General features: G+C 49.1%; 1 protein-coding gene across 2 annotated transcripts in view; it reads right to left on the bottom strand.

Annotated features, from left to right (window-relative positions):
• Positions 1-22,477, bottom strand: part of CHST3 (carbohydrate sulfotransferase 3) — a 34,756-nt gene extending 12,279 nt beyond the window's left edge. The window contains exon 1 of one of the 2 annotated variants that reach the window (XM_006212865.4): positions 21,824-22,477. The gene's annotated coding sequence lies outside the window, so the exon portion shown is untranslated. Of the gene's footprint in view, positions 1-21,611; positions 21,785-21,823 lie in introns of those variants that run through there. The other variant, XM_031682270.2, reaches the window with a different exon arrangement.
• Positions 22,478-25,027: the final 2,550 nt, after the last annotated feature.

Raw genomic sequence — 25,027 nt, forward strand, 5'->3', positions numbered from 1 at the left:
CAGGGCTGAGGGCCAGCCTGGCAGGGTTGGAGCTGCCACAGACACTCAAGGAGCCAGCCCTGGCCGGGACAGACCCTGCTAGTCCTCAGCCCCATCTTGCTGTACGGGCGTGTCGGGGAGCACGCTCTCTCCCCCATCTGACACGGCCACTTCATCAGGGCCTGCTCAGCTGTGTGAGAAACACATCCTGTGCAAACCCCAGTGCTGACAGCTGCATGGATATGGGGCCCTAGAGAACAGTCCCTGGCCTCCCTATCAGCACAGGTACTTCCTGTGCCTCTCACGCTGAACCCTGGGACCTGGGCCAGATTGGAGCTGACCCACTACTCTGGGCTCTGCAACCCCTGTCCAGTCAGGAGCTGCAGCTGAGGCTGGTGTCCAGGATGCCCCTAGCCATGCAGCCGGGCCGCCTGGGAGGAGTCCTCTGGCTTGTTTGGAACTAACCTGGAAGTGGGCCAACAATCATGGCCAAGGATGTGCACCCAGCCCTGAAAATCCAACGTGTGAGCAGCAGCTTGAGTGTCTCAGCAGATGGGGCTGGCTGAGGAACTGCATGGGCACGATGAATGCAAGCCATGCAAGGGTTAAAAAGGCTGATGCCCAGCTACAAAAACGGTGTATTAAGTGATCATTCTTTTTACTTTATGCCCTTTCGTAGTCTTTGAATTTTTGACAACCATACACAAGTACCACTTTAATAAGTTTTAAAATCCAACCTGAAACTCAAAAAAGAGAAGTATAAGATTGGAAGTGGTGTGGAAAATGCATCAGAAGAAGGCAGGCCCAGAGGCCAGGAGACCAGGCCGTCCCTTCTGTACTGGTCCAGGAGAGAGAAGGCCGCCTGAGCAAGTGGGGCCAGAGTGCAGAAGAGGAAGGATAGACACGTGGGACTTTAAGGATGCCAGTGTGGTGCCTGTGACAAGCATATCTTAGATGAGCCTTGAGGACTGTAAGTTTATGAAGTGAAATAAGTCAGACACAATAGGCCAAATCCTGTATGATGCCACTTACATGTGGCATCTAGAGGAGCCAAATTCACAGAGACAAAGACTGGAAGGGTGGTTGCCTGGGCCTGGGGGGAGGGGAAATGGGGAGTTAGTGTTTAGTGGGGATGGAATGTCAGTTTGGGAAAATGAAAAAATTCTAGAGATCAGTGGTGGTGAAGGTTGTACAACAACGTGAATATACTTAATGCTACTGAACTGTACACTTAAAAATGGTTAGAATAGCCAATTTTATGGTATATATATTTCCACAATAAAAAAAACGAATTCATAAACAGTGATGCCTATGGGCGGAGGTGGGGAGGGAGGTGAATAGAGGGCTCTTGGAGGACCCCTGGTTCCTTCCTTGGGCAGCAGATGCCTGGCACATGGCAGGGCTCAATAACATTTGTGAAGTGAAAGAATGGATTCATACACTGTCTTGAAGACTTAGCTGTGGTTTTCTGTAGTTCCTCTTCCCCGGTGCTAGTGGAATACTTGGACACGTAGAAGATGCTTGTTGATTATATATATGTGTGTGCTTGTGTATAGTGGAGGTGGGGAGGGATGGGGAGAGAGACGGACAGAGAAAGGGACGGAGACAGAGAGAGAGAGAGAGAGAGAGGGAGGGAGAGAGAGAGAGAGAGAGAGAGAGAGAGAGAGAACACAGACATTCTGGAAGTCTGAACAAGTTAAAAGTGAATCTCTATTCAGCTTGACTTCCTTGCTTTTATGTATTGACTTTGAAGCCTGTGACGCTAGGAAAGGAACTTAAATCTGAGTGGTTTCCTCATCTGTAAATGGGACACTTACAGCATCTGTTGTACACTCAGTGGTCACAGGGAATTCATTGAGAAGATGTTAGTGAACTCTTTAATCCAAGCCCAAATTGTGGTAAGTGGTCCTGCTGAGGAGCTGCTTGCCCTGTCTTTACAGATGCAGCAGATTCTGTGGCTTGTGATTGGTGGTGAGTACTGGAATGGTGGGGGTGGGAGGGGGTCTGAGTCCCCTAAAAATACCAGGATGAAGAAAGGACACAGTGACTGGGCTGACCACAGCTGGAAATGTCCCTCAGGCAGAGCCACTATGGCTCATTTAGGGACAGCATTTGGCCCTGGACCTCTCATCCTCCTCACTCTCAGTCTCATCTGGGAGTAAACTTGCTGACTTTCCCCATCGCAGGCACTGCAGTCACCTGTAGCCCTGAGGCAGCAGGGCAACCAGAGAGAGACCCAGAAACACCATAGGCAGAACCCTTAAGTATGCTCTCTCCCCAGCTTTCCCACAGGCCAAAACTGCCCACAAATTCCATATGGCCCACATGGCCAGGAAGTGTTGAGTGCACTGGCTGACGAGTGTGGCTGCAAAGGCACAAGAGCTGTGGGCTGGGGCAGGACAACGGACCCTGCAGAAAAGCTGTCTCCACTCGGGCTGTTATGAACGGGGGCTTCGGGCCTCAGAGCTGTCAGGTCGAGGACAAGTTGAATGCCAGTGGATTTTGCCCCCAGGACAAAATCATGTTGTCCACAGTGGCTAAGGCCAACAGCCTTACACAAAGCAGCGTGGCTTTCCAACTCGAGTTGTCCTTGCCTCCGACTGTGTGAGTCTGAGGAGGGCATTTCTTTCAGAGAGGTCTAAGAGAAATCTGTCCTACACACCACCCCGCCAATCATGCAAAAAATATGGCTCTTGCCCTAAAACTGCAGAATGGCAGGACTGGAAAGGGCTTGGAAATTTTCTTATCTACCCTTCCATGTTTTTCATCTATAGCAGTTCAGGCTCAGAGGAGGGAAGTGCTTGACCAAGGCAGACAACTGGATGGTGACAAAACTTGAATTACAATGAAGATCAGTGATGATCCTGCCCAACTTTATCACTCTGACTCTTAGAGCTTAGCCCACTCAAGAATCTTCAACACAGGATGGCAAATAGCACACATTCCACCACTCAGTAGTCCTGTGCCTGGGTCAGACATCACTAATCAATCATCATCCTCTTTTTAGCTGGGACTAGCTGTAGCCTCATAAGCCTTCTCAGTGCAGTGCCAATCCATTAGAGTTGGCATGTGAAATAAAAACCAATCTGCCCTCCCAACTTTACAGGATCCTTACTGGCTACCAAACAAAATTCATCACCACCCATTTGGCATTCTGCTATCTGACATCACCCCCCAATGCCAGCCCCAATTCCAGTTCTCACCCCTCCATTCAAGCACACATGCCTTGTACATTATTCCTCCAAGCCTTTCATTTAGCACATACAGCCCTTTACTGAACAGAACACCACAGATGACAATGAATAGTGAAGTTACTAAGAATAGTTAAAGCATCAAAATTTGCAAGAAAGAAATTTGCTTCTGAAAAGAACTGCAACAGATGCAAAGGTCTTATGATTTCACCTCTCTTTCCCCTCTTTCTCTTTCTCGCTTTGCTGGTGTTTGCGTGAATGAGAGTAGCGGTGGAGTTAGAGCATCCAGGACACTGCACAGAACTGCTACCAATCCATTCTGCAGCACAGCTGGCAAAGATCTTCATATGGCTAATTTTATATGATTACTTACATGCCTTTATATGTTTTTATGAATCAGAGCCAAAATTTTAAGTCCTAGGGCTACCCCACAAAATGATTTCTGGGTTTGGGGAAAATTGGGGCAAGTCCATTGGAGTGTGTCTTGAGTGTGAACATAATCTGCGATGGGGATTACAGCAGGAAAAGGTTGAGGCCAGTTGCCTAAAAAAAGCATATGAATCTGAAAAAGAATATGTATGTATATGTATAACTGAGTCACTTTGCTGTATACCTGAAACATTGTAAATCAATTATACTTCAATAAAAAAATTGTTTTTAAAGGTGACATACTGTGTGATTCCATATATAACATTTTTTTAATTGAAGTATAGTCGATTTACAATGTTGTGTTAGTTTCTGGTGTACAGTGTAGAGATTCAGTTATACATATGTGTGTGTGTGTATATATATATACACTCATTTTTGTATTCTTTTTCATTATAGTTATTACAAGGTATTGAATATAGCTCCCTGTATTATACAGTAGGGCATTGTTGTTTATCTATTTTATATCTAATTGTAACTGCAAATCCCAGACTCCCAATTTATCCCTCCCCACTCCCTTTCCTCCCTGGTAACCATATGTTTGTTTTCTCTGTCTGTGAGTCTGTTTCTATTTTGTAAGTAAGTTTGTGTGTATCATTGTCTTTTTTTTTTTTGATTCCACATATAAGTGGAATTTGGTATGTTTGGTATATATATCATTTGGTATTTTTTTTCTCTTTCTGGCTTACTTCACTTAGTGTGACAATCTCCAGGTCCATCTGTGTTGCTGCAGATGGCATTGCTTCATTCTTTTTTATGGCTGAGTAGTATTCCATCACGTATCATTTATATAAGATTTTAAAAATGACAAAATTGTAAGAGAGAAGAACAAGTTAGTATTGCCAGGAGTTAAAGAAGGGGTGGGGGTGGAAGGGAAGTGGGCATAGCTATAAAATGGCAACATGAGGAGTCCTTGTGGTGATGGAAATGTTCTGTATCTTGACTGTATCAGCATTAGTACCCTGGTTGTGATACTGCACTAGAGTTTTGCACCATCAGGGGAAACTGGGGAATGGGTTCATGGGATCCTGTATTATTTCTTAAAATTGCACGGGTATCTACAGTACCTCCAAACAAAAAAGTAATTAACTAGAAAAAAAAAAAGAGGCCCTACGATAGCAAACAGGTTTTAAAGAGATCTTTGGAAAATGGAGCTGGAGGTGGGTGGTAAGATTGAGCAGAAATGGCCTTCCTGGGGCAGGAGTGAGCGAGCGGAGTCCAATTCGGAACTCTTGAGTCTGGCTTTTTGGGACACATGGACTGGCCACCCTCCTTGGGTCTCTTCAAGTGTAAGGACAAACCTGGGGGCTTTTTGAGGAGGTAAAATGATGAGGAAGCCTATCCCCACAGCAGGGGAAAGAGAAAGATGGGAAAGGATTCTGGAGGGGATGACACAACATCTGACCCCTTCATCAGCTGGAAGACCAGCAGTGAGCTCCAGTTTGGAGAGGAGTGGGGAGGCCACACAGGACTCAGTGCTGCCTCAGGGCCCAGAGATCCCAGGGGGGCCTCAGAAGGTGGTTCAGGCATGGCCTTGGAGAGAGGAGATCCTGGCAGCCACACTGTGCAACACCGCCACTCAGGGTATGTGAGACCCAAGCACATCTAGGTTATCTATGAACTGCTCACTGGACCTACCAAGGGGCAAAGCAAGCTTCAGGACACTTTATGGCAATTCTGTGGTTCCCAAGCGAGAAGGAGGTGAAGAATTTGCAACTAAGGTGGAAATTTTAGAAGTGAATGCAATTGAGAAAGTATCTAGTGAACCTGTGTATGATAAAGCTCACATTCAGCCAGTAAATTCATTTGCTGAGCCCTTGCTCTGGGCCAAGCATGGGAAGAGGCAAGGGGAGTAGAGGGAGGGAAAGACAGTCTCCATCCTCAGGGAGCTGAAGAATAACAGAAGTTAACACTCCTAATGAAGTGGGCACTGTTCCAAGCACTTCACACATAAATATATTGAGTCCTCAGAACAATCCTGTAAGGAGTAAGTAGATAAAAATAGATCATACTGACCACCCCGATTAAGGCAGTGGACAAACAACTTTCCCTCAGTTACAAGGAAGGGTGGGGATTCGAACCCAAGCAGTCTGTCTCCATGGCCCGTAAATTCAACCATGGCTCTCTAGCACTGAGCAGGAGATTTAGCCAAAAGGCAGGAGCTGTACGTGGTGGGCAGATCAGAGTCCTGGCGAGGAACTGGTCTTCTAGGACATGTACCAACTTGTATGACTCTGAACAACTCTCTGGACCTCTTTCTATCTCACGCTCCTTATATCAGAGACAAACATGGCCCCAGGTGCAAGGCTGTTGGAGAGTCTTTGACGAAACATGCTTTGGAGGCATTGGGCTGGTGCTGGCTTCTTAAGAAACGGGAGCTTAGTGGCCATCCCAGATAAGCAGCTCTCATTGGCTGTAGGTGACAAGTAGAATGCTGCTTCTTGCCCCAACCCTGCAGTTGTGCACAGGAGCATGGTTGCTCCAATAGAGCCAGATCCCAGAGCCTGAGCGGGCCTGAAAGTCTGAGGCAGCATTGTGAAACGCAGCAGAGGCGACCTGGGGTGGAACCTATAGGCTCCGTTCCTCCAGAATCAAATTCAGACTCTTATACATGGTATTCTACCTGAGAACAGCCTGGCTGACCCTGGCTTTCCAAGTGGCCCCCACATCTTCCCCACCTGCAGCCTCCCCTCTTGCCAAGTGGGCCCACTGTTAGCAAAGGGCACAAGGACAGAACATAGCAGAGCTGGTACTTGAACCCATGTCTGTATGGCCGCAAAGTAGGGGCGATGCGTTGAGGTTGAGAGAACACGGACTAAGGGGTCAGACACACCTGAGTTCTTCCTGTTGCAGTTCTGCCAGTCACTAGCTGTGTGACCCCAGGTGAGTGACTCACCTCTCTGTGCCTCGTCTATAAGATGGGGTTAGTAATAGCCCTGTATTAACACATTACCGCAAACTCAGTAGCTTAAAACAGCACATATTTATTGTTTTATAGTTCTGAATGTCCAGTCCAAGATCAGTTTCACTGGCCTCAAATCAAGGTATTAGCAGGCTTGGGTTCCTTCTAGAGTCTCTAGGAGAACTTTTCTTCCTTGCCTTTTCCAGCTTCTAGAGGTTGTCTGCTTTCCATGGCTCATGGTCCCTTCCTCCATTCTCAAAGTCAGCAACAGCTGGCTGAATTTTTCCCAATACGTTACTTGGACTCCTCTTCTGTAGTCAAGTCTCCCTCATAGAAGGACCCTGATGATTACATTGGGCCCGCTTGGAGAATCCAGGATAATCTCCCCATCTCAAAATCCTTAACCACACCTCAAAGTCCCTTTTACTATGCGAAATAATGTGTCCACAGGTGTGAGGATTCATATGTGGAGATCTTTGAGGGGGGTCATTATTCAGCCTTCCACAATCATGGACCCCATGAAATGGAATGTTACAAGTTAAGTGCTCAGCATAGTGTCTAACCAATAGGAGACCAGTGATGCTTAATCCCAGTCGGGCAAGGGAAACAGTTTGAGAGCTTTTGCAAAAGAGTGCCTAGGGTTCACTCCTGAAGATTGGGCAGGGAGTCGGGTGGGTGTCTATGCACTGGAATTTTTATAAGTTCCCTAGTGACTCTGTTTGACAGCCAGGGTGGGGTTGACTATAATAAGCAGTGAATTCATGTCAGCAGTTATTCTTATTCCCACAGCTACTTAGCATCGAACCTCAGTGCCCAGGAGCTGTTCAATAGATGTTTGTTGAATTAAACTGCAGTGAATCACTCCTGGGGCCCCAAACTACCCCTGGGATGGGCTGGGAGGGGTGAGAGGGTTTCTTGCTGCTGCATCAGAACCTGAAGAATGAGGTTCTGTGGGCAGACAGAGGCCTTGGCCTCTGAATCAACCTCACACCCAGGAGTAGCTGCCTAGGGGGCTGGAGTCCTTCCTTCTCTCCGAAGTCCAGTCAAGGGGGCCAACCCAGCAGAATCCAGTAATCAACGGGCCATTGTTAATAGAACAGAGGGGCTCTGTGCCCATTTAACACTTCTCTCCCTCACGAAGCTGCTCCCAGCTGAGGGCTGGCTTCTGGAGGACTGTGAGTTTGGGGAGGGGCCCTAAGGCTATAAGGAGAAGGGGGAGGATTAGGGGTGGGGGCTGAGTCCCCTGGTTGGAGGAGCTGAGATATCCTGGAACATAGGCTGGTCTCAGAAGTCAGCAGTCTGGAAAGCCCCTGCTGATGTGGGGCTCAGCTGCAAGGCCAGGAAGAGGTTCCCATTAAAGCTGGGAGTCCAGGGACAGATAATGAAATCCACCAGACCCCAACAGGAGCTGGGGGACGGCTTTCCCTATGGGATGGTCATGCTTGACCTACCTTCTTTCCTTTAGAAAAACAGAAAGGTGAAATCTGCACAGTAAATGGTGCCTTTCATTGCCTAGAGAACAGTGTTTTCAAAAGAGCTGGGAGGGTTTTATGTTCTGTGGGCTTGGGATTTAAGAGGCAGGCAATTCAAGCAGGGTTGGGCATAAATGTCCCTTTGCTTAGCAGACCTTTTCTACATTCAGCAGTTGATACTAATAGTGAGATGAATTTTGGTAGGCGAGTGTTTAAGATCCCAGAGACAGTGCCTGATTAGCATCCTCAGAAATGCCAGAGACTTATCATTCTTTGCTAGCCATCAGCAATTCTCATCTGTTGAACACAGTAAATCCTCTGGTAGTCTCTGCCAAGGGAGTGTGTTGTCTTAAAACATACTCTAGGAGGGTGGGATCTCACAGTGGGGTCCCAGGACAGCAGCAGCAGCACCTTGGAACTTGGTAGACATGCACATTCTCGGGCCCCTCCCCAGACCTCCTCAGTCGGAATCTCTGGGGGTGGACCTGGCAAGTGCTTTAATAAGCTCTGCAGGTGATTTTGATGGGCGCTCAAGTTTGGAAATCACCATTTTTCACCACGTGTTTCTAACTTCAGGCTGTGCCATCAATTTGGTAGGTCGGACAAGCTTTTGTTTTTTTAATAGAACAGAATTGTATAGACAGAAAATATCAGAGCATATGAAGGATATGCCATAAGGATACACATGAGTTTCATAAGACTTTTATTTCAGTTATGTGTGACTGTCTCTGTCTCAGGTTTTGGTCCATAAAGATTAAAAGTCACTGTTCTAGAGCCAGAATGTAGTACAGACAGGCCCCAACTTAAGATGGTTGACCTGAAGATGGTGCGAAAGCAATACACATTCAGTAGAAACCGTACTTGGAATCTGGGCTCGAGAGATGCAGTAATCGTCAGCTGCTGCTCCCAGTCAGCCATGCAGTCAGCGGGATAAACAACCGATACACTTACAACCATTCTGCACCCAGACAGCCATTGTTTTTCACTTTCAATAGAGCGTTCAATAAGTTACATGAGAGGTTCAACGCTTTATTATAAAATAGGCCTTGTGTTAGATGTTTTTGTCCATCTGTAAGTGTTCTGAGCACGTTTAAGTTAGGCTAGGCTAAGCTATGATGTTCAGTAGGTTAGGTGTGTTAAATGCATTTTCAATTTAGGGTGGATTTGTTGGGATATAACCTCATCATAAGTCAAGGAAGATCTGTAATTCAATCAGCTCCCCTTTGTAATTTGTCTGAATTGGGAAGTTTGAAGGATTCTGGCATAGGAGTTCCTTGCCCCACTTCCAGACCCTCATGTAGGTGGTGAACAGATGAGAGGGGCTGCTCTGGGGGCCGACAGCCTCTTTACAATGCTGGCCTAAAGCTAAATTAAAGTGTGCATCTCCCCCATATTCATAAAACATTCTGTCCCTCCCCTGTCCCCCTTCTTTGTCTATGTGCCTAGAGAGGTATGTGGACCAGATAACTAGCTGGTGACATCTGGGTAGGGGAACTGAGGGGTGGTTTGTTGCTTTCTTCTCTGATCTCATCCATTTTACTTGAATTTTGCATGCTAAACATCTATCATTATTTAAAAATAAAGTCACTACTTAAAAAAGAAAAACAAAACCAAGGGTCCACCTCAGTGTGGAAATACAGAAAAGGGAAGGCATTTGCCAAGGCAGGAGAGGCAGCAGTAGCTTTGGGCCCAAGGTGCCCAAAGGGGCCCCCCTCCCCCATCCATGCCCTAAGGCTGAACACAAACCCTGTCTGTCCCCAGAGCCCTCCCCCCACAGTCATAATCAATCCCTGAGAGGAGGAGGACTGCCCCACCCCACATAACTGTCCCCCTCTCTTTAGAAAGCCCTTTGGCAGCCCCAGGTTCTCACCAGTCCTCTGGATCCTTACCACTGCCCTTTCCTTCCTTATCCAGATGAGAAAGGGAGGTTCAGAGAAGCTAAGTGACCTGCCCAAGGTCACCCAGCAGGAGGTACAAGGCCAGGGTGTGAAGGGCAGGATCTGCTGAAGGACAGTCTCAAAGACTGGACTCTCCTAGCAGCATTCATCTCGGCCTTGCGCCATTCTTATCACTTTCCACTTCCTATTTGAGTTAATGTTTGCTGAACAGCACCAGATGAATATGTAGGGAAAGAAGGAATGAAGAAAAGAAAGGGAGGAGAGGTTGAAAGGAGGTGAGATGGGGAGGGGAGGTGAGCAGGGAGGCCTCTGGTTGCACTGAGGATGGGAGTGGAGAAGGGTGGACCCTACCTGTGTGGCTACTCAGTCTGGCTAAGAGGCACCATATCTGGTCAGATCACCATCACCAGGCCCTGACCCCACAAGGCCCAGCTACAGGCCCCTGTCCAGCCATACAAGAAGGTAAAGTGGAGAAGGGGCAGCCGGGAGCACAGGGTTACCTAGAGCCTGGAGGAGCCACTCTTGGAAGTTGAGGGCACAGTCTGAGGCTGACTCCCTAGAGCTGAAGGGAATGAGGATGTGTGAGTGGATCCAAGGTGCCTGCTGAGGGGTGGGGGCTGGACATGGGCCGCCAGTGCAGCCTGGGAGGGAGCAGCCCCTTAGCACTGATGACAGCTAGTGATCCCACCGCCAGCCCTGAGCAGAGCTGCACTCTGCAGGCGGCCTCATGCTACTTCCTGGGCCACTGATTTTTGTGTTGTGCCTCAGTTTGATGAGTGGTGGACTGGGAAGCCCAATAAAGTACGATCTTAATTGCTTTAAAACTGGGTAATTCAAAAGCAGCTTACACACAAGAAATTGATAATGCTGGTTGCCTTTGTGGAGAGCCCCAGTGTCGGTCAGGCGTGGGAAAGAGATCTCACCACATGTCTTTTGTACCTTTCCAATTTTATACCATTGGCATGGATTACTCATTTTATAAAATTTAATGAAACTAAAAATAAGATAAAAGCAGGTACCAGTTTTCTGCCTGCAGAGGTAGAGGCAAAGTTCTTTTGAGGTGAGACTCTCTCATTTTGGAAAAGTCCATTTTAACAGGTCTTTGAACTTAAGTAGAGGCAAAGCCAAAATCCTGTCCCAGGAAGGAAAAACTGGGGGCATTGAGAAACAAAACTGCCCCACAAGTGGAATTTAACAGTCTGGTTTCTCTGTGAGAAAAATGACAACTCTCCGGAAATTATTACTGTAGTCAGAGACTGACGAGGAGGGCAGTAACTGTTTTGGGTCCCCTCCCTCCTTGGGGGTGGGGGTGGGGAAGAATGTCAGGAGGAGCTGCCCTGCAGATGGTGGAGTCCTAGGGGATTCCCAGATACCCTTGGGGCAAGCAAGTGGACTTGTGCTAACCCCATGGGCCTTGAGCATTTAAGGGGACAAGGGACCCCTGAAGGCTGCAGACCCCACAGACCTATGGGAGTCTGGCCCCTGGCCATTGAGAGCAAGGCTGCGTGTCACATGCTGGTAATCACTAAGGCCAGGCCTTTCGTGGAGGCCCTTTGTTTCCTGGCTCTTCCACAAACAGGCACTGCAGGGCCAGGGTTGGGGGCTGGCACTCAGGCAGAGAAGGGACCTGCGCCCCAAAGCCTGGGGAGGGCCTCTCTGCCTTAAAAAGTGTCCCTGGAAAGATGATGACTCATGGCCCAAGGGAAATCAGAGCTTTTCTCACCCCAGAGGTTATTCGCCCTGTAATGCACAGGCCGGTGATGGCAGAATGAATCAGAAATGCAAGCCTGAGAACAGCCAGCCTGCTCAGCTCAGTGTCAGAGGGCAGGCTACCTCCTCCCTCCTTATGTCTGTCTCTCTCTTGGCAGAAAAAAGACTTGAGTCTCAGTTCCTCCCTTTTCCGGCCAAGGGAGTTCCGATGAGCCAGAAAACCTCTCTAAGCCTCAGTGTCCTCATCTGTTAAATGGGGGTAACGGTGCCTCCCTTGCTAGGTCGTGGCGAGGGTGAGAGGGCGCCCCTGAGCGCAGGGCCAGCCACTGGCCCCTCCTTCAGCTGGAAGGGCACTGTGAGTGGCAGCAGCAGCCTGGCATCTGCACCCTCACGCAGACTGGGCTGAGGAAGCTGGCACTTGATTCTTGCTTGACTTATACTCCTTTTCTAGGTCTGACCCACCAAAACGAGGACAGGCAAACTCTGAGTCCCGGTGCTCCTTTCAGAGGGAACAGTCTTCCCTCAAATAGCCACGTCAGCAGGGTGTGCTCAGCAAGGAACCTAGGCACTTTCTGTTACCTCCTAAATAGATCCATAATCTCCAATAAGTTTTCAGGAGTGACCCACACTCTGAGATGCAAATTCTCCTGGCACTTCCTGTCTACACCGTACCATTTGGTATAGGTTCAGTGCATCCCACCTGCAATGATTCTCTGGTGACTTTATTTGAGGCTGGATGGTGGAGTGGCTAAGAGCATCTGGAGTTGGACAGCCAAGGGATTGAATTCTGGCTGTGTGACCTTGGACAAGTCACCTAACCTCTCTGGACCTCAGTGACAGCATCTGTAAAATGGGGGCTACCTCCTGCAGTCAGATTGACACAAATAAATCACTCAGCCTGAGGATGCCTAGTACTTAAAGAGCTCTCAGATACTCAACTGTACCTTCTAGGATAGGCAGAGGCTGCCGGGGATCTGACATAGTTGTGGGCACACAGCTCAACCGGGATTTACTTTTAAAAAGCGATTGCAATAGAGTATCAGGCACCATTCTTAAAGGAAAAACAGTTCTAAAAACTCATACAGCTGTCCCCTTCCCACCCAGAATTCCAATCACAGACCTGGCATGGAGGCCCTTTTGGAAGCTCAGTATGCCCATCTTCACTTGCAGAAGCTCCTGCCTCATCTGGGTTTCTAAGTGGGGGCCCCAGGCAGGGAGAGGAGCAGTGGGATGGTAAGAGACAGAGGTTGGGGAGGTGACCTGGCCCTGCTGCCTGGAGTGTGAGGGTCACCTTGCAGGACTTTGAGCACCAGGAGAACCACAGAGGACAGGCTGGCAGGTGGGCAGCAGACAGCAAGACTCAGTGATGTCATGTTTTCCCAAAATGACTCAACAGCTTGCCCTTGGGCTGTGAATGGTGAGCTGCATGCTGTGGCCTCAGGGCCTCCCCATCCTCTTGCCTTCCAGGCTTGCCTGTATCCCTCCTTCCCCTTGTCACCTCCTATTCTCCCTGCCCAGGGACCCATGGCTACAGGATCCATGCTCTGCCCCTGGATGTGACCCCAGCCCAGGGGATGTCCCCATGCTGCCTCTGTCACATCTCTCCAATCTCCATGTTGAAGAAAGACCTAAGTGCCAGACAGACCTGGGTTTTATTACTGCCTCTGCCTCCTCCTGGCTGAGTGACCTTGGGCAGGTAACTCTGCCTCTCTGAGCTTCAGTTTCCTCATCTATAAAATGGAGACATTGCTAACAACCTTGCTAGGTTGTACAGGCCTTAGTGAGAATGTCTGTAAAGAACTTGGCACACAGTGGTGTTTAGCAAATGGAAAGTATGATATCAAAGGACCTCTATGATCTGACCTCAATTTACTTTCTTAGCTGCTTAAAAAAAAAAAGGATAATAGTTCACTTTTTGATGTTTACTATGTGCCAGGCACTGCTCTAAACAATTGTATAGAAACACATTTTCTTATATCACCCCCATGTGGGTGGGTACTGTTAGTATCTCCATTTTATAGATGGGACAACTGAGGCACAGAGAGGTTAAGCAACTTGGCCATGGTCACACAGCCAGTAAATGGGAAGCAAGATTCCCCATGCAGGCAGCCTAGCTCTAGAGCTTGCATATATAACCACAACTCCATCTGCCTTACCTTTTTCTCTGTCTTCTTTGTGCGATCCTACAAACTGCAGTTCAGTCCAACTGGACTCCTCACCATCTTCTGCATTCAATCTGAACTTTCTCATCCTCATGCTTTTGCCCAGGTTTCCTTCTTGCACTGGAATGCCTGCCTCTTCCATGAAGCCTCCCCCAAGTCCTCTCTCACATTCACCTTTGTGGGCACATCACAGTTGGACTCGAAGACGGTTATTTGGTCCAAGTGTCCTCTCCTCTTTTAGCCTGGAGGTGTCTTCTGATACCCCCAGCCCCCCTGGTATAGTGTCAGGCATGAGCAGGCACCTGGACAGGTGATGCCCTGGCTGGAGCACCTAATGTATGCTCCCCGGGTGGCGTGGAGGAGAACCTAGTACTTAGGGCCCCATTACTTCTACAAGGACAGTTTGAGGGCTATAGCTGGAACCATCCTCAGGAGGGGAAGGGATTCAGGCATGGGGGCCTTCCATTGCTTGGAGGTTGGGGGCTGAAGCTTGGAGAGGATGAATGGATGTCCGTCCACAAAGGGGACAGGACTGAGAGCCATTTGCTGAGTAGCGAGGCACATAGTACAATCATCCACCAGCCCACCTAATTTAAAAGGGCCTCTCCGAGGGTTTCAGGCCTATCCACAGGGCGGTGACTATAAGAGGCCATCTGCCCAGGGTCCCACTCTACCAGGGCCTCTGGTCCACATCAGCTCCCCCCTCCCACTCACGACAACTGCCACCACCTCTACCCAGACACAGATCACTCCCTAACAGGAGCACCCTATCCTGGGAGGTTGAGCACTGTCCCACCCCTGCTCCTTCCTGGGGCCCGATGCCACACTCACCACTCACGGTTCTGCAATCAGGCATGGGCACTCACTGCACATTTGCAGCTGTGCTAAGCACTTGGAGACACAAGGAGAACAAGGCATGTGCTGTCCTGCTTGCAGACTTCACTACCCAGTAGAGATGACAGACCATGAAAGCAGCCAGGACAACACAGGGGGGCAATGTGTGAGGATGGGGACATCTGTAGGGAAGGCCACTGACCGAAGCTTCTAGAAGCAGACATTCAAGCTGAGGCCTGAAGATGAAGGGAGCTGGCCACAAGAAAAGGAAGGAGAGAGTATTCTTGGCAGCGGACAGTTTGTAACCTGGAACACTGAGTACAAGGGCTGGTGAAAGAGGCTGGGGTATAGTACTCCCTGGGGGATCACAGGGCCCAAGGAAGCCATTCAGCGTCCTCAGCAGTTCAGCACTTACTCTAGGGTGGGCTTTCTGTCTTACTGGAATGGCCTTATGGCAGACAGGGGTCCCTGATCTGTCAGTTCCTCCTTGTTAATAATTTAAATCCCTTCTGCTGCCATCTATGTCACTTCCTGAGACCAGTCATTGCCCAGGGAAGCAGCAGTCAGCAGATGGCTGGCCTTGCAAAAGAGGCTGTTGTACGTTGCGATGCTCTGCCCAGGCATTCCTGAGGGAAGGCCAAGGCTCAGACTTTACTTGCAGAGCTTGCCGGCCTCCCCAGAGCTTCCCAGCCAGACACGAGCGATTCGCCCTGGCCACAGTTATGAAATGACTGTCCTAGGGTGCCAGTCTGCCTCTCGGGCTGTGGACGCAGCAGGATGGACACACGCAGGGTCAGGAGTGCTCACTCTGGAGCCGGGCTGCAGGGCTTAGACCCAGCGCTGCACTCACCAGCAGTGGGGTGCCGGCAACTTATTCCTCCTGTCTCGTTCTGTTTGCCTATCTGTCCAGTGGTGATTGCAGTGGTACCTACCTCCTGAGCTTTCTGTGAGAACTCGGTGACTGCGGGCCCAGAGGTACTCAGCCTAGGGCTGGGCATGCTGGCTGTTAGCACTAATATTTCTGGTGTCCTTGTCCTGAGGCACCTGCACCAGATGCAAAAGGAGGAAGAAAACTGAAAGGAAAGTAGCATCTCTCAGAATAAGAGGAAGACAGGGTGCCTGACCTCTGTGGCCAGGGGTTTTGGTTCTTAACTCTGTAAGGACTTCCCTTTCTGACTCACAAGTTCTAGGTTTGCAGATCGGGCCTCTTCAGGCATGTCTGTCCTCACTCCGCAGAGACAGGCCCCAGGCCTTCTCCAGAGGAGAGCCAGGGGCCTGCGGCCCCACCCATGTGCCCAGAGTTGTGAAATTCTTTGCTGGAAAATCAGTGCAGTCTCAGGCAGGGGGGTGGCCCAGTTTGTTTTCAGAATATTTCCTCAGATAGTGCAGCTTTGGCTCAGACATGCTAGCACTTTCCAGAATCCTGCAGATGGTGAAGCAGCTGGCGAGGAGGAGAGAGGAGGGAAGCGGGGAAGAAAGTGGGAGAGGCCCTGGGCCAAGTCTCAGGTAGCTGCATAGGCCCACACGGGCATCGATGGCATGTGTGGACAGGCGTGCACAGGATAGGAAGTGGGTCTGCCCATCGAGGGGGGCTTTCAGCTGTCTAGACTACGGAGCCTTCTTATAAACCAGAACTTTCCTTGGAAGCCTAATATGTAGAACAGATAACTGGGAGACAGGCCTGCAACCCCCTCCCACCAGGCCTCTAAGGGGCCTCGGCTGAACTCTGGCACTCCCTGGAACCTAGTTTGAAAACTGCTGCTGGTAAAGGAATCACACCCTTTGGGAGATTTAGTGCCCACACTGTTTTAAAATAATGAGCTTCCTTAGAAAAGATGAAATGATCTTTATAATAAATTCTAATTCGAGTCTAGTACAGTGAATGCCACACATCCTGAGAATCAGGGCTCAGAAAGTGCAAAGGGATTGATTCCATTTGCTGACAAGTTTGTGAGCACCTCTCTGGGAAGTCTTGTGCACTTGGGCCTGAATCTGTGGGGCAGACAGTGTGTGGTAAACAATAGTTAAAAATGCATACCGAGCTATGTACAGGCGTATTTCCAAACTCCTCACAGATACTAATTCACTTACAGCTCTGTTACCTATGGCCCATTACCATTGCCTCCTTAATGATTAGGCAGCTAGGGCCCAGAAAGGTTAAGTAACTTGCCCAAGGTCACACAAGTACTAAGCAGAATATATGCTATTAACCATTGCATAATTTGCCTTTTGGAATGAGTGCATCCTTGTGTTTGTGTATCTGTGTTTGTGTGTGTATACACTTGTACCTACAAATGTTTCAATGTATAACATGTGCGGCTATTTACTGAAATAAATAGGGGGGCCTATCTGAGTGTGTATGTGTGTGTGTGTGTATTTCCACCCATGATGATGTGTGATAATCTGTGAGTACGTGGGTGTGCAGCCTCTCTCCCATGAAGGCTGCAAGCTTTGGGGCTCACCCCTCAACTTCCCTCTCTGCAGCCTGGCAGCAGCAGGGCAGAGGGGCTCCTGCCCAGAGCCCCATGGCAGTCCCCGCTCCCTAGATCCCAGGGGTTTCAGTTTACTGACTGAGCTCAGCATAGCCACATGTGATGGGAAGGTCCCCTGGGGCTGAGGTGTGGCCCTCAGGTGCCAATCCCATTTGGGAACTGCCCCCTACTCTAGCACCCTGGTTCTCCCCTTCTCACTGAGTGCTGGGTTTTAGAGCGGGCCCACCGAATAAAATGAAGTTATTAAATTATCATGAGTTTACTTCCTACCTCACAGACACAGTAACTTCTATCAGTGCTTGAGCTTCTTGAAAACATTGGTGTAAACTCAAACCACCAGCACGCTAAGCAGATAGGGCCCAAGCTGATAGGACTCCAGTCAAAGGCAAAGAACCTTGACATTCTAGTTAGTCCGGGAAGCCCTACCATGTAAACGAGGTTTTAAGGGTTTCTTCACGTGTGAACCCACCTTCGAGGGATGGACAGGCTTTGATCCATCTACTCTAAACTGATGTTTAAAATGCAAAGCTTCCCTAGATGCTGCAAAACTGGAAAAAGCCCCATCATTCTCCATTATCAAAGTCAAACCCACCAACAGAAAGACCACTCTGCCCCGCTGAGCAGAGCTGAGGCTGGGAGACTTACTCAGATGGAGCAGGGCTGGGCTCCCACCCCTGGTGGGCTTTTCTCCCACATGCTCCTCTTGTCTCCAGCCTCCAGTGTGCCAGCTTCCCAGTGTCCCACAGCACAAAGACAGGCCATCCGTGGGTGTGTTCCCTGACTTTTGAGGCTCCCAAAGTCAAGGAGGCTGGACTGGGAGGAGGCGGGGAGGAGGCAGGAAGGAGGGAGCTGGTAAAGGCAGCCAGTGGGCCAGGTGTAAGCACGGAGGCCAACAGAGCTTCCCTGGCTGGGCTGGCTGTTTACTTGAGGCATTCAGGAGAGGTTGAGCTATGAACTGGCTTATTTCTTTTCCACACTTTCCCTCCAAATCCTTTTCAGAGAGGCCTCTGGAATCCCAGTGATAAATTTCCCAGAGGCCAGAAAACCCATGGTTCCTCAGCACACAGCCATTTTTGTGAGGCTGGGGGTAGGACATGGGGGGAGGGGAGAGGCATTGAGAGGGAGGGATGGGTGGGTGGAGATGTGAAGTTACTAGTGGTCAGGGGCTCTCATGGCCTGCCTGCCTCTCCTCCTGAGCTTGCAGAGGCAGGGATGTGCTGGGTGTGCCTGAGCAACCAGTCAAATTTGGGTTGATGAAGATGAAGGCTGAGACCTTCAAGCACAGAGCAAACTGTCCAGCCACCCCAAACCCAGATGTGGAATTGATATGTTCAAGACAGGACAAGCAGAACCATCTATTTAAGCATCAGAGAAAAGGTGATAAGTATTTCTGTTTAAGGAATGAAAAGGAGAGCTATTTTCTTTTCCTCCTGTGTGACTTCATGAAGGGCAAAGGCCTCTCTGTTTCCTCTCAGCTAAGATTCCCTTGGGTTCCCTGCTTTACGATTTCCCAGCAGAGGCGCTCACAGCCCCCTCCCTGGGCTTCGCCTGTCATCTGACAATGTTCCCAAGTACCTCCATGTGTTAGAGGCTAGGACGGAGCCAGAGTCACAAAGATAAATAGCCCCCGTGTCTCAAATGGGGCAGCCTTTCCCCACACCCAGTCTCCCAACTTCCATCCTGGACAGTAAGTCCACTCTGCAATGAACTGGGGAGAGAGCTCCAATATCTTTGCAGCTCAGCACTGCGAAGCCTCTTGGAACTCACTCAAGTGGGCTTGCTGTGGAAGGTGGGTAGGGGCCACCTGGGCAGTGCTCATCCTCTGCTCCTTGTTAAAGTCGCCAGCTTTCCCTGTACTACAAACACCTATATCAGAGGCTCTTGGGGCAGAGATGGGGGTAGGCAGAGCAGTGAGGACCCTGTCCTAACAGGGGTGACCCCTTTTCAGCCCTGGAGTGGGGGGAGATAGCATACCAACCAGACAGAAAACACAGCTATCCCTAAGTGCCTGCAGAAAGTCCTGAAGGCAGCATAGCCTGTACTTTCTCCTTAGCTTCGTGACCTTGGGCAGTCACCGAACCTCTCTGAGTCTCATTTCCTCATCTGTAAAGGAGGAACTAGAACCACTGTCCCTCTGTGGGGTCTGTGTGAGGAAGCATAAGCTGGGGATTAGGTGAGCCGTGTGGTTATCACTCCCTCTGGCTGCCCGGGCTCTACCCCATCCATCTCTCCTGAAGACCAGACACTGCCATGGAGTCCAGCTCTCCAGGGCACGTGGTGAGGGTGGGCGGCGGGAGCCATGACATGACATGCCCTTTTATATTCACCAGGTAAGCAATGGCAGGAGGTGGCAGGTGAGGGCTGATTTCCCTGTGTAATAATTTCTACCCTGGCAAGGGCCAAAATGGGAAAGGAATAGAGTAATCCATTTGAGGATGTTTACCTAGCAATTTCTCCCAAATGGAAACTTGTGACTTGTATGGTCATGAGTGGTAGCTTTGTCCCCACTTCTCAGATAAGCAGTGAATTATCTCTCACTGAATTACTGCAGTATTTCCCTGTAGGCACTCCCAAATCCCCATCGTTTCCTGACTCCAAATCCACATGGAAGGGTCTAGCCTGGTGCCACTCAGCTTTTGATTTCCATGACCCATGGTGTAACCTAGGCTGGGCAGAGTGTGTATAAAAAGAGGACTGCAGTCAGGGGCCCCAGGGCCCAGTAAGTGCATCAGTGTTGCTTCCTTGTTGCTATGGAGAGCCAGTTAGGGACCTTAGAGACAGCTGGGCATGGTGAAGACAGCATGGATTCGAGTCACACTGTCTAGGTTCAGATCTTGGCTTTGTCTCTCACCAGCTGTGTGACCTCCAAAAAGTTACTTAACTTTTCTGACCCTTAGTTTCCTAATCTGTAAAATGGTGATAAAATGCTAATAACTTCATAGGGAATGGAGAACTCTTGATTCACAGAAGACATAATTAATGTGGAAAGGTGATATTGGGAAGGGACTGGCTGAAATTGGGGGTGGCCAAGCCCAGATCACTTCCTCTCATCTGGGGCCACAATTCTGAGTGCTGCCCACATACCTTGCTAATTTCAGCATTAAGACCACGTAGAAGCTTGATATGCACACCAAACCCAGTCACAAAGGGGCAGGGATGGGGAATGACACACTTCTTTGTGATTACATGGGCAGGCCACTCCCACATCCTTGCATGTTCCCAATCCCATGCCAGCAGGGAATCATTCCCAAGATTGCTTGCAATCCCAGTTCCAGGAACATGAGATGTTTCCACTCCTCTGGGAGGCTCATGCCAGCTGGCACAAGAGGAACCCACCCAATGCTCAGTATAGCATACTGCCCCTCCACCTGCTCCACCACAGAGCCAAGGACTGCTGGAGGACACAGATCTTAGACCCTTCATGAGACCCATCTCAGCTAGGCCATAGGAGCCAGGAAGAAACACCCCGAACTTAGCCAGAGGCAGAAATGGAGACCTCCCTGCTGTCCTTCTTAGGGAGCAGAGGCCAGTGATGGGACTCAAGTCCCCAGTGCCAGCCCACAGGGCACAGTGGAACATGCTGCTTGAGCCAAACAGATCAGGCAGGGCTCCCTGGAACCCCTCAGGGCTCCCTCCTCTGCAGAAAGACCAATTCCAACCCAGCTGAGACGGCCTGGCTTGGCTCATAGAGTGACCTTAACAAATATAAATTATTGGTGTCATTATATATCAAACAACTATTTACTGACTACCCACTATGTGTTACGCACTGTTCTAGATCCAGGACAACCCTTGAAACATCCAGGAGCCCCAAGACACCAGGGCATCTGAAAACAGACACAACTTGAGGTGCAATGAAAATAAATAAGGCTTCAAGACCACCCTGCTTTCTTCAGGACCTTGGAGTCCTAAACACCCCGCACCACGTTTTACATATACACACCCAGGGCTGGAATCTCCTCGGCTGGCTGGCCTGTCTCCTGGAAGTCCCTCTGAGGAAGCACATCCGCTAGGGGGAAGGGTCTGTGCTTCCCTCGCAGGCCCTGTCACTGCTACCGCCCAGCTGTCCAGCGCAGCACCGCCTGCCAGCCTTTCCTACTCTGCTCACAGACCCTAACGCGCCGGGGTGAATTTATGAATCACTCCCTCCTCTCTCCCGGCCTTGCCTCCGGAAGGGCTGCGCACACCCAGACACATCAGTCAGACACCAAGTTTCCACACCAAACTCGCTCCTGATGAACCCTGATAGCCAACTGCAATGTCTGATTTCCCTTCCCCAGTTCTCGGCCTCGAGGTCCCGGCCACGACATTTCAAAGACAAGACAGCCACTCCCCTGCCCGTCTCGCTTTGGGGGCTCACTAGGGGGGCTGCAGGGGCAGCAGACAAAGACAGTGGATTTATGTGAGGGCAGGAAGACATGCTTGGTCCAAAGACCCAAACGCCCGCACTCCTGGAATTGTACATTTCGGTCTGCGGCGTGTGCCTGCTTGGTGTGGCGGGCGCGCGTAGTGTCTGTGGCTCGAGGGGTGATGAACTGTGCGTACCTGGCAGCTGTGAATCTGGGTGCAGTGGGACTGGTGGCGTAGATGCCTGCATGGAGAGTTTCCGAGTCGGAAACTCCCTCTCACACCCTTCGTTTCGTCCCCTCTTCCTCCAAAGTTTGGCGCGCGCGCCCGATCAGAGATGGGGGGGGCGCACTGCTGGGCTGCCTCGCCGGGGCCCGGAGGCGGTTCCGGGATGCTGGCGCCCTACTTACCCCGCCAGCGAGCCTCCTCCAGCGGGGGCGGATCCGACTCTCCGAGGCTGGGGTCTGGCGCCGGCAGCATTCGCCCGCAACTTTGCCTTTCTCTCGGCAGAACGCGGCAGAATCGTCTCCCAGGCTCCAGCTCCCTGGCCGTGCCGGTTCTGCGCGCCCCGCGAGGGCGGCGGCGGAGAGGGAAGGAGGCGCGGGCCCGGCCGGTTCGCACACCGGGCGGGAAGCGGCGCCAGGCGGGCGCCGTGCTGCGCAGCGACCGAGCGGTCCTGCCTGGCGCCCTCCCTGTTCGGCCGGAGTCAGCAAGCGGCCGGCAGCGGCGGCGGCGGATTCCTGAACCTCGTCCAAGGCGCCCAGGGAGCCCTCCTCCTCTTTTTCTTCCTCACCCCACCGAGCTCCCACCCAGCTCCCACCCCTGCGCCCCCGGCAACTTGGGGACTGTTGGCGAAGTTGGCGCAGCTTGGGCTGCGCGCCGGGCCTCTGGGTAGAAGCGGGGAGGAAAGGGAGGAGCTGAGGAGGAGGGGGCCGCCCTCGCCGGAGTCCCTGGGGAGCCGTGCTCTCCAGGACCCCTCTGTGGGCCTTTGTTCCCGGTGCTGCACCTCAGCCCGCTTCTCCCCGAGGGCTGCTTGGGACCTTTGGGATTCCTACCCCCTTTCAGAGATGCTGGGAAGAGCTCCCGTTCCTGGATTGGTGGTGGCGTTGAAGAGGGGTGGTTTGGAGGAGAGGCGGCCTGGAGATCCTCGTGGCTTCACCGTGCCAGAACCCCCCAAGCCCTTCTGGCCTCCCATCCTATTGAAACCAAGTCTTTTTAAAACCAGAGTTTCCTTGCCGAGTTTATGATTAATGCGTCTATCGAAGACTTTATTACATTTCTTGTCCACTGGCTTCAATCCTGTGTTAGCTGAACACTTAACAACCAGAGTCAGATGAAATTGCTGTTATCCATAACATTGTTAATGTAAAAATATCTATTAAAGATACCATCATTAATGTACAAGCTCAGGTTGTTTCTCCAGTGCAAGATAAGTTAAAAGGACCCCCCACCACCACCCTGCAGTGGACCTTCTAGCCAGAAACTAAACCAGAGACATCCTGACTCCTAAAACCCCAGTTAAGAAATGTCATGGAAATGTCACAAGATGATGATTAATCCCAGCCTCTTTGTAATTCCTCTTTATAAAAATCCCTCACTCAAAGACCAAGTGGAGTGGATCTGAGGCTTGTCTCCCACTTCCTTGCTGGCCTCCCTGCAGTAAACCCTGGACTTTCCTTCACCTCAACCTGGTGTCAGTAGATTGGCTTTGCTGCTCTGCTCATTGGGCAAGGGGATACACGTTAAGTTTGGTAACAATTTTGGCTACCAAGTAGGGACCACCAAGTAAATCTGTTTGGTAAAAGGGAAGGAAAGTGGCATGAAATTCTTTATATATAGGCTTTTATGCTGTTGTATCAAAGTGAGGCTTTTGGAACTGGTTTGGCTTTGTGTGTGTGTGTGTGTGTGTGTGTGTGTGTGTGTGTGTGTGTGTGTGTATGAGACAGACAGACACACTGTGTGACCACAATATTCTTTAGACTCTAGAGAAAGATGCCCAAGATGAGGTTCATGTGACAATCCAGAACTGGTTTTGCCAGCTTGATAAAACATCTTTTCAGAATTCTGACTCTAACGGAGCAAGTTCTTCTAGGAGGAACTTGCTTTTCTCTCCCTGTGTCTTGAGATGTGAATGTTCTACTAGGGCTCTCAGGAATTTCTACCTTATCTGGACCATCTCCAGTTCCTGAGACTAAGAGGAAAAATGAGGGGTGTGGCGTGGGTTAAACTTAATTTGTTCCGACTGTTAGTTATAAACTAGTGAGTTTTGTATTATAATACTTGATTCATGAGTAAGTTTTAGTGTGAAGCTATGAGATCTCTAGTTGTGTCTGTTTATATGTCTGTATGTACCTTGTAGGTATGATACGTCTCTACCTCCAGACCTAATTAACAAAGTTAATTTGTAAATGAACTCTATTTAAGTGGCTTAAAGGGAATTAAACACTTACATAAATTGTCAGAAATATAAAAGAAACTAAACCAAAGAAATTTCGGGTTTACGTGAACTGGGAAATATTCAGTATTAAGTTAATTTTTGACATTAAAGTTAAATTTTGTGTTTTAGTTAATACAGATATGTCTTTGGCGCCATCCACATTAAGTATAATATTTTTATTGTACCCAGGTTTACTGGAAGTCAAATAAGATCTTGTATCAGTTGCAAGATTTGTTAGCAAGAGAAAAAACTTAGTATGATGAAAATTTTTATAAGTAAATTAAATGTAAATGAAATTAGAGATTTAAAAAATAGAACTCTTTAGGAATAATTATGTTTTAAGACTATCTACTTAAAATAGTTTCTTCAGATATTTCTTCTTAGTTTCTTCTTTAGAGTTCTTAAAGTTTAATGATAGAATTTCATTGAATGTTTTTCAAGTTTGCCAATCTGAGTGCTAATGTAAAAGGTAGTTCTTAATAATTTGCTTCTTAGTTTTCACTAGAACTTAAGGTTTTTAAGAGTCAAGAATTCTAATATATGTGACTAAAACTAAAATTTAATAAGAAAAACAGCTTTACATTCAAGGAAAAAGAAGGTATAAGAAATGAAACTGCATTTTCTTAAGGGAAAGAAACTAATTTGGTACTAACGCTGGTTATTTCTAAATGGGAAAGAAAATAAAGGGCAAATTAATATGGATATAGAAAGTTGTGGAAAATTTATGAGAGGAAAGAAAGTCTATAGAAAGAAATTCTATGTGTGATCAGGATCAACTAAGAATGAATTTAATTGAGTACATGAATTTAATTGAGTACATGAATTTTAATATTAAAGGTAAAATGGTACAAAACCTGAATTTGGCTTCTCTATTAAGAGAATAGGTTTTTTTTTTTTTTTTGGAATATTGAGCTGCTTTTGATAACAGATTGTAAGTCTCTTTACAAGCTTTTAAAATCTTGTATTGTCACTTTGGTTAAGTGAGTAAATATTGTTTCACAGTGACTTATAATCCTGTTTGACCAAGTGTGATTCCTTCTGCATGTGGGTGCCCAGCTGGGCGGAGCTGGCTTTAGGGTACAAGGCTAGTGTGGTAAAGGGCTCGGAGTTGGAACACAAACAAAAAGCCAAACCCTTATCATCTGCACTTGGCCTTCCTCTGTCATTCTCAACGGAT

Source organism: Vicugna pacos, chromosome 11 (genome assembly GCF_048564905.1).
Source record: "Vicugna pacos chromosome 11, VicPac4, whole genome shotgun sequence".
Taxonomy (NCBI): Eukaryota; Metazoa; Chordata; class Mammalia; order Artiodactyla; family Camelidae; genus Vicugna; species Vicugna pacos.